The sequence below is a fragment of the Pinus tabuliformis genome, chromosome J (genome assembly GCF_031772625.1).
Source record: "Pinus tabuliformis cultivar Carrire ecotype Pingquan chromosome J, CPIR1, whole genome shotgun sequence".
Lineage (NCBI taxonomy): Eukaryota > Viridiplantae > Streptophyta > Pinopsida > Pinales > Pinaceae > Pinus > Pinus tabuliformis.
In genome coordinates this window covers 1,292,265,855-1,292,274,028 of record NC_142295.1, presented here as the reverse complement: position 1 = coordinate 1,292,274,028, position 8,174 = coordinate 1,292,265,855, and positions in this window count along the sequence as shown.

Below are 8,174 nucleotides of genomic sequence, written 5' to 3'. Positions count from 1 at the left end.
ACCCCTTTTCCTTGCTGTTATTCCGCCTCCATTGTGAAAAGAACTATAAATGTTTTTGTGTATTTGTTGAGTCATTTTCAGTTCTCCTTTGCAAAAAAGTAACGTATATGTACTGTCGTTTCTCGATTTGAAAGTGTCGTAAGTGTCGTTTTTAGTTGTAGAAGAGAGTCTGATTTCTCTTGATAGTTGATTACCCTGTTACTATTGTATTTGATCTGAATTTGTAGTTTTTCTAGTGTCGAAAGAAAGTATTCATTTCCGAATCATAAAGTGTTGTGATTGTCTTCATTTTTTATTTTGAAAAGAAACTTGTTAGTAATTGTCGCTTGAAAAATAATTCAGATTTGCGCATTAGCTTTCTTTTTATCATTCACATACTAAGAAAGTCGAAAAAAAATACATGCATGTGCATTTGCATTTAGACTGTTTGATTGGTGTGATTTAGGACAGTGCATATAGTGTGTGCTCTTTGCTCTTTGTGAAAGAATACTGTCTCCCTTTCCTTAGTAGCTAGGATTTTCATTGCACAAAGAAGATAAAAGACTATTTATCATCTTAGATTGCATTTTAGGAATTGTACATCTACATCATGCGGTGAACCTGAAAGGAAAATTTCTTAATCAAGATCAACTATAAAATAAATTTAATGAATCTAACAATGCTTTGGAACCTAACGCACAACATCTAGAAGTCTAGGCTAGAGACGTATTCTAGTGTCGTAAAGCCTGGTAACTATTGTTCTCACTGATGGTTGGGTGATTCCTCCACTTTGAGACAATAAGTGCTAGTACAGACTTGTGCTCCTACGTATTGTCGAGTATATTTTGGGAGACCACAATAGGCTTAATCCTTTATCCATAGGAAGCCATGTCTGCCGCCCTATCGATGGCAATGCACTGATTTTGCAGTTTTGCGATTGGTTTGGTAATCCCTCTACCTAGATTTCCAGAGCAGTCCCTTTCGTTCCTTTTCAGACTCCTTAATAGAAAAGGTCCATCTGAGCACTTGTCACTTCAGGCTCATTAAAAATCGAATTCGACTAGAGTCATCTTTTGTTTTTTCTCGACTCTTTAAAATTGAAAAAACAAGTTGTGTCAAAGCGTCTAAAATTTATTTTAAATGGAATAATCATCACCCTTTCCTACGTTGATCTTAGGTTGAGAAAATGGAATCCACCAACCAAGGAATTCCCCTTGGAGGAAATCCTAGTCCCTTCTCCTCTTGGGGAGATGTTGGTGCACCCCATATGGCCACATTGTCGCTTCCAGGATTGACAATCGGCTTGCCCGTATGGCTCTTCTCAACCTCTGTCATTTAGAACACCGCAATTCCTGAACAATCGAGTCAGCAACTAGATGAATCCAGAATTACCCCCCAACCCTCTACTTCCTCCAATTATTCCTCTCCTCCTTCCTCTTCGCTTGATGGGGTTGGTAAAGCCAAAAATCAAGTATCTGAGAAGAAGAAGGAAAAGAAGAAGAAAGAGAAGAAGAAGGAGCCAAAAGCGAAAGGGGGGCAACCAAGCATCGTCTAGCGAAAATCCACACACTGCACCGAACATGCCTAAATCGCCATGTGTCATTTGCAAAGGAGACCACTATCATAGAGATTGTCCCTGCATCCCTCGGATCTTAAGGGACTGGTCTCCTCGTTTGCACAACCCGGTGTCATCAACCTCCGATGATCATGTTGAAAACACACCGTCGACTAGTGAAAGTGAAGCCCCAGGACAAAAAAGAAAATATAGATTTCCTTGTAAACTGTGCGAAGGCGATCATGCCATCCACCGTTGTCCCTTCTTAGACGAGGCTAAAAGAGTTTTGGACGATCGTCTGGTTTCACCGTTACGACTTCCTCCTGGATATAAAAAACTCTTGCCGAGTCCGTCACTAGTTGAAAATCTGGCTGACCCACCTAGGTGGTCAGCCGAAGCATCTATCATTGAAGATGAACCATCTGAACCCATACCAGAAGAAAGTCGAAAGGTTGAGGCGGCAGTTGACCTGGTCTTGCCTTCAGAGGTTCCATATTCAGATGATACAGTCATCGAAGAGAACAAGGATGACGCCATCCAAATTCTTTTCGTAAGCACAAACTCTGATGAACATGGGGGAAATTTACCCATTCCTTTACCGCAGGAAGGAAGTTCGTCAGAGTCATACCCGGCCGTCTATTTGGTCCCACCTCCAAGCAACCTAGTTGTCTCATTTGACTGGAATCAACTAGGCAGACCCCATTTACCGGCTAGTGTACCATTCCGAATCATTGCTCAAATATATAGAATGGTTATGGCCAGTACCATCATAGATGAAGGGGCTTCTGTGAGTATCCTTTCCTCGACTTCTTGGAAAGCGCTTGGTTCGCCATCGCTTTTTCCTGAGATGATAAATCTAACAGGCTTTGACAAAGGAACCAGTCGACTGTTAGGGATCCTTCCCAACGTGCCCATAACATTGAGAGGGAAAACCGTTCATATGAACGTAATGGTAGTCCAAGGACCCCTGGATTATAATCTACTCCTTGGACGAGACTATATTTATTGCATGGGAGCCATTGTCTCATCACTCTTTAGAGTAATGTGTTTTCCGCACGAAGGAAGAGTGGTCAAGCTCGTAGACCAGCTTTCATTTCTCAGATCACGCATGGCAAATAGTCATATACCATCCCTAAATGGTCTTTTCACAAAAGGAATGTCTCATCAATCTCCAGTCCGTCCACCTGATGAGCGCGAGTGATTCGGGGAACATGACTGAAACCCAGGGGGCATGCACCCTGGTCTGCTTCGGCAGGAAAAATTCGAGTATAGAGTAGGTTTCCGCGAGAGATATATGACTAGTCTGTACTCCCGTCCATGATTGGAAAAGGGGGTTAGACTGGAATAAGATTCCCTCGTCAAAGTTATGTGAGTGGATTGTCTCACCTTTGTCTATTTTGGTAGACATCGCCGAAGAAGTGTTTTGTTTGCGGTGTGAATAGAACAATCTTTGGTAACCTGAAAGAGGTAGACCTTTCCTGATAAAACAAATGTTTTGTCAGTAGAATGAAAGGTGACCTTGAAGCTTTATTTTATACCTGGGGGCATGCAAACCTTTTGGCGTGCAAGAGAAGAACGATCATTTATCTTTTTTTTAGATTGGTCGTGTCCTAACTTGCATAAAGAAAGGATGTGGGGCAAAACTCTAAAAATTTCCATTTTCATATATGAGTAATTCTTATTATGCGACTGGATTAATCGAGCAGTTTTAGCACATAGTTCAAGCTCGTTAAAAAATAAACATAAGTCATGAGAAAATGTTTCTCCCCGCGTTTAAGCTCATTAAAAAATGAACTGTTTCCTGGTAAATAACCATCGTGAATGTAGTACTTCAGCCTTTAAAGCCTTGGCCGTGTTCTCATCATCACCTCCACTCTGTATTGGCCGATCATTCACCTCCATTTGATTGTTTACCCCTTTTTGAGGAACAACTGCGAACAGTGATCTCACTAGCCCTCCTTGTAACACTGTCGTGATTGGAAAATTCCAAACCTTACTTGGAATCAGCTGCTACCCAAATTTATCACTCGTTCCTCAAAAAACAAGTCTTCTTTAAGCTCTTTTCAACTGACTCGAAAAATATGAAAAGTTTGCCGAGCCATTGGCCTCTCCAGCTCGTTAAAGGGACCGGAAGTGTTATCCCTCTAGATTTTAATCTTTTTGGACCTGAGGGATTATTACACAAAAAGATCGAGCGCTTGTTTTGTTCGGCTCGTTAAAAGTATCGAAAATTCATCCCTTCTGTATTGTTTTATACTTTTTCGGACTTAACGGATTAGATGACGAAAAAGGAATTTTGGAGTTTCCTTTACGTCCCTTTTCAGACTCTCTAAAATTGAAAAGGACCGAGTTATCTTTGTCGTTAAACTCATTAAAACCTAATAGCGATAAACTTGTCCATAGCAGACAAGAGTGAGTTTCACTATCGCTAGGCTCATTAAAACATAGCGATGGGTTTGCCCGAATGGCAAATTATAGAACAAGCATATGTTATCCTCCTCAAGCTTGACAAAAATAAAGAGGTACTGGTCAGCAATGACTGGGGAAAAATTGGGAAGAAAACTTGAAGAAACTTTGTTGGTAGCAAGTCGCTCTTGAACATGACACTTTCGCTCCGCATCCAAGTCGGGTTGGGTTGTTTCATTGACCGGTCACATCACCATGGTCCCATCACACCATCCACATTTGGGGTTAATGCTACCAATCCATCATGTCAGTGTCGCCGATATGTTCAAGAGAAGTCATTCAGAAAATTCACCTGTGTCTCACCCGCTACAATACATTTACGCTCCATTCTTTCATGACCGCCACCCTGAACCTTATATCACTAGATTTTTTTCACCTCCATTAAAATCATTTGCTCCGTTCCATGTCATTGATGTGGGATTCATTAAGGCCCTCCTATGACGGATCGCTTCTTGTCAACATCAGCTCATTATCCAAGAAGTCTATCTAGGGACACCCCCGTCAGTACTTTGAAGCTTGCATGCCTCAATGGCAAGTTTCTCACTTTCGGTGATAGGTTTACATCAATGGCCTTCGACCGAAAGATTTTGCGTGGTGTTCGACGCCAAGTCCTTCATTCACACCACGTGAATTGTACTGCAGTACCTTGAGGGTCATTATCATTATCGGTGATTCCTCTCGCGCCTGTTAACAGTGTACATCATTGGCTGGTAATCAGTGATGTCTTTCCATGTTCGACTCCAGAACATCTCTCACATGGATAGGCTTGTACTTCGAGTGAAGATCGAACGAGATTGAAGACCCCGGATCTAGTTTCATCCATCCGTGTTACGATATATATTCAGGGAAATAAAGACATCAAATGTACATCATTGCTGCACAGATAATCATCCAATCAAAGGGATGATGGCTCTACCAGAATCATCAGTCTACACTCAGACGATTGTCTATCCTATGTACATGAAAATTAATTTATAAATCTGAGCATGGGAATGCCCGCCTCGGCTAGATCATAAAAAAAAAATTATGAAGATAATGTATTGTATTGTATCTTATTACAGGTCTCCTCCCAGCTTGAAAGAACTTTGGATCCTCATAATAAAGCATTTCACCCGACATCAAAAAAAGATTAACAACCTCATGCTTTAGGGGGCAACTGTTATAGACATTTTTGGGCACTGCAACCCCAAGCATAAAATGTCCGTAAACCAAGGGCTCCTAAGTCCCTAAAAGTGTTGTTCTAACCCCTAAAGGAACAAGGTCAACTGATTACAGCTTCTCCCAGAAGTTCTCCATGAAAAACTGCTCAGAACTAGTCAAAACAGGATCATTTCAGCTGCTCCATAGGCAAAGTGCGTTGCATCTCACCTAAGTACACTCTGTGGGTGCGTTGCATTTCAAAAAGCCCTTCTATGGGGTGCGATGGGTGAGAAGTGACAAATGGAAGTGTTAATCCGTGAGGTGGAGAGGCATGGAATCTTCCAGAAACTTCTCCTGTGACACTTGCCTCTCTGAATTCGACCAAGGATGAGCAAGAGATCATCAATCTCCAAGTGGAAGCAAGAACTATCAGAGGGAAGACACTAATCAAATCACAAGCTGACTCATCTCCCTTACAGATATCTATATATGGATCCCTCATCCCAGAGATCCAGAGGCTGGAATTTTGCATCTTGTAAGGAATTGTTGTTGGTTTCTTGAGACAACATCATAGTGTTGGGTGATCTAAGCTTTGAATGAGGTGAAGAAGGGCTTACTTGCTGAGAGGATGATGCTGGGTCAGAACAACTGGTTGTAACTTCCTTGGCTCTTTCTTGATTATCAATAAAAGCTATTCAAGTTTTCCTCCATACTCTTGTGTCATTTATGTTTTATGCATTTGTATGGTCAATTTACATCTGATCCTAGATTGGTTATGATTATAGATCCATGTTCTTGTATAGTGTTGTGCTACTCTGATTTTACAGGTACTCTATGAAGTTGGGCGTACAAAGAAGCAAGTAGTAAAGCACTATCAGAAGAGAGAGGAATCGAACTAGGAGCCAAGCGCAAGACAGAGGTTGGTCTCCTCTATTCTACTCTCATCTATCTTTCATAAAGGAAAAATGAAAGTAGCTTTACTTTGTTTGTTTCTAAGGTAGCTACCACACCTTAGTGGGATAAGCAGTTCTGTATAGACACTTTTCCCTGTAACACCATCCATCTTCCTCAAGCTACTTACCTTTATCTATTACAGGTGTTATACCACTTCTCAGTACAATATTTATGTTCTGATCCTCTTCACGAGGATCAACCCTCATCATCTGAATGTTCTACATAGGCTGCTGGGGTTGCACCTTCTTCTCTTGCATCTTAGCCATAAGGATCGGACATTACACTATGTCATGATCAAACTGTCGACAACCTAGAATGAGGGATGCATGGGATTTGGACAATCGTGCGCGAAGTGCCCCACTTCGCCACAGTTATAGTAGATTAGCCACCCACGCACTCGCCCTGGTCCAATGCCTCTTCTGCTTCCTCAGCCTTGGAATCCCCCTCATGCTGCTCTTGCTCCTTAGTCTAGAGGTTGGCTTTCTTCCTGCATTCTGTTGGTAGGGGTTCTATCCATCATCAACTCCTAACTTCTACAATGTCATTCATTGTGCCCTAGAGACTTACAGAAATTACAAAATAACTATTGAGGGGTTTTTACAAACTTCTGCAATAGATGGCAATTATCAGTAGCATGCTATCCTATGACTTGACAAATAACGCATCGCAGTACAGCTCTCGCGCTCGTCCCAAAATTATTCTCATGCTTCAAAGGTACAGGCCCTCCTCCTATAATATAATTCTTGAAGACCAGTTAATTATCCTTATCATGTCCATGGCTTTTACATTTTAGACACCAAATATTAGCGTGCACCTCCGGCTGAGCTTCACTTCCTTTCTTCAAGCTTTGTAGCTCCAAGTGTAGGATTTCCTGTTGGGAGTGAATCTGCTACACTCCAAGGTTCGTATCCTGAATAGGTGATGCATGCAACCTCATTGTGATCTCCAAGGCCTCTGCTTGCGTTTCTATCTTCTACTGTGACAGAGGTATTCTTAAATGCAGCAACAACTATGCTATAAACTAGTCGTGATGTTGGGTATCTGATATTTGCATATTAGCCTGCCTGATCTGGCACTTCAACCTTTGATCAAAGTCCCAAGGCATCTCATCAACTTTCATTCAGATCTCCTTAAATTCAATTATTGACAACACCTCTGACTTAGGCCTACTGAACTCCTTGTTCAAAGCTAGTTGGGTATCTGCCAACGACGCATTAGGGTTATCAGTGCAATACTTGATATACCATGTCAATGCGCAGTCCTATAAGGTTGTAACCAACTACGCTTTCTTAATGTTGTCGTTCGTAATCTACTGCGCAGTTGAAACAACATTTGCTACAAACCAAAACTTTTATGTATCTTCAGTCCCTGTTCCTTTAAAATCAACATCCTAATCGTGTTTGCCATATCAAATGGTAGAGGTGGAGGTGGAGGCGGAGGTGGAGTGGATGGATGATGGATCCTTGGAATACCCAGTGTTATCAACTGAATTGCACTTCACGGCGTAGTCAGCACCGTCCCTTTGTCATCTCTTGAAGGGGGCTCAATGAGCGGACTATATTATGGGCTAGATCCTTTGTTGCTTCTAAAGAATCTCCCACTTTGAGTAGCCCCAAACATCAAGGTATCTACATAACCCTCTTTTCACATAACAACATTTTAATCCAAGTCTTTACTGAGTTCAAATACTTACCTCATGGTCCTTCAAAGATTCTTTGTTTGGATTCACTATAGCTGATGTTCCTGTCAATCGCGAAATAAGTCACTAATCTTCCTAATGTGTGATCGATCCAGTGATTCACAACCCGTGAGATATTTCTTTCTGATGCCTCCAAACGTCGCATCAGTTCAGGAGTCCAAACTATAGGGCCGTCGAGCCTCCACGTCCCTTGACTATCAACTAATTTTGACAACCCCTCATATAGTTCTTCAAGGAAGAAAAAAAGAACGCGTCGGTCACATTTGTATTAAAAAATCTTTGTAACCACTACTTCTTTGAAAATTTAAGGCTCTTGTTCTCCTGAGCCGCGAATGTGTGCAATTTTCAATCAATCCACTTATCCAACTCTTTCTTCATAGG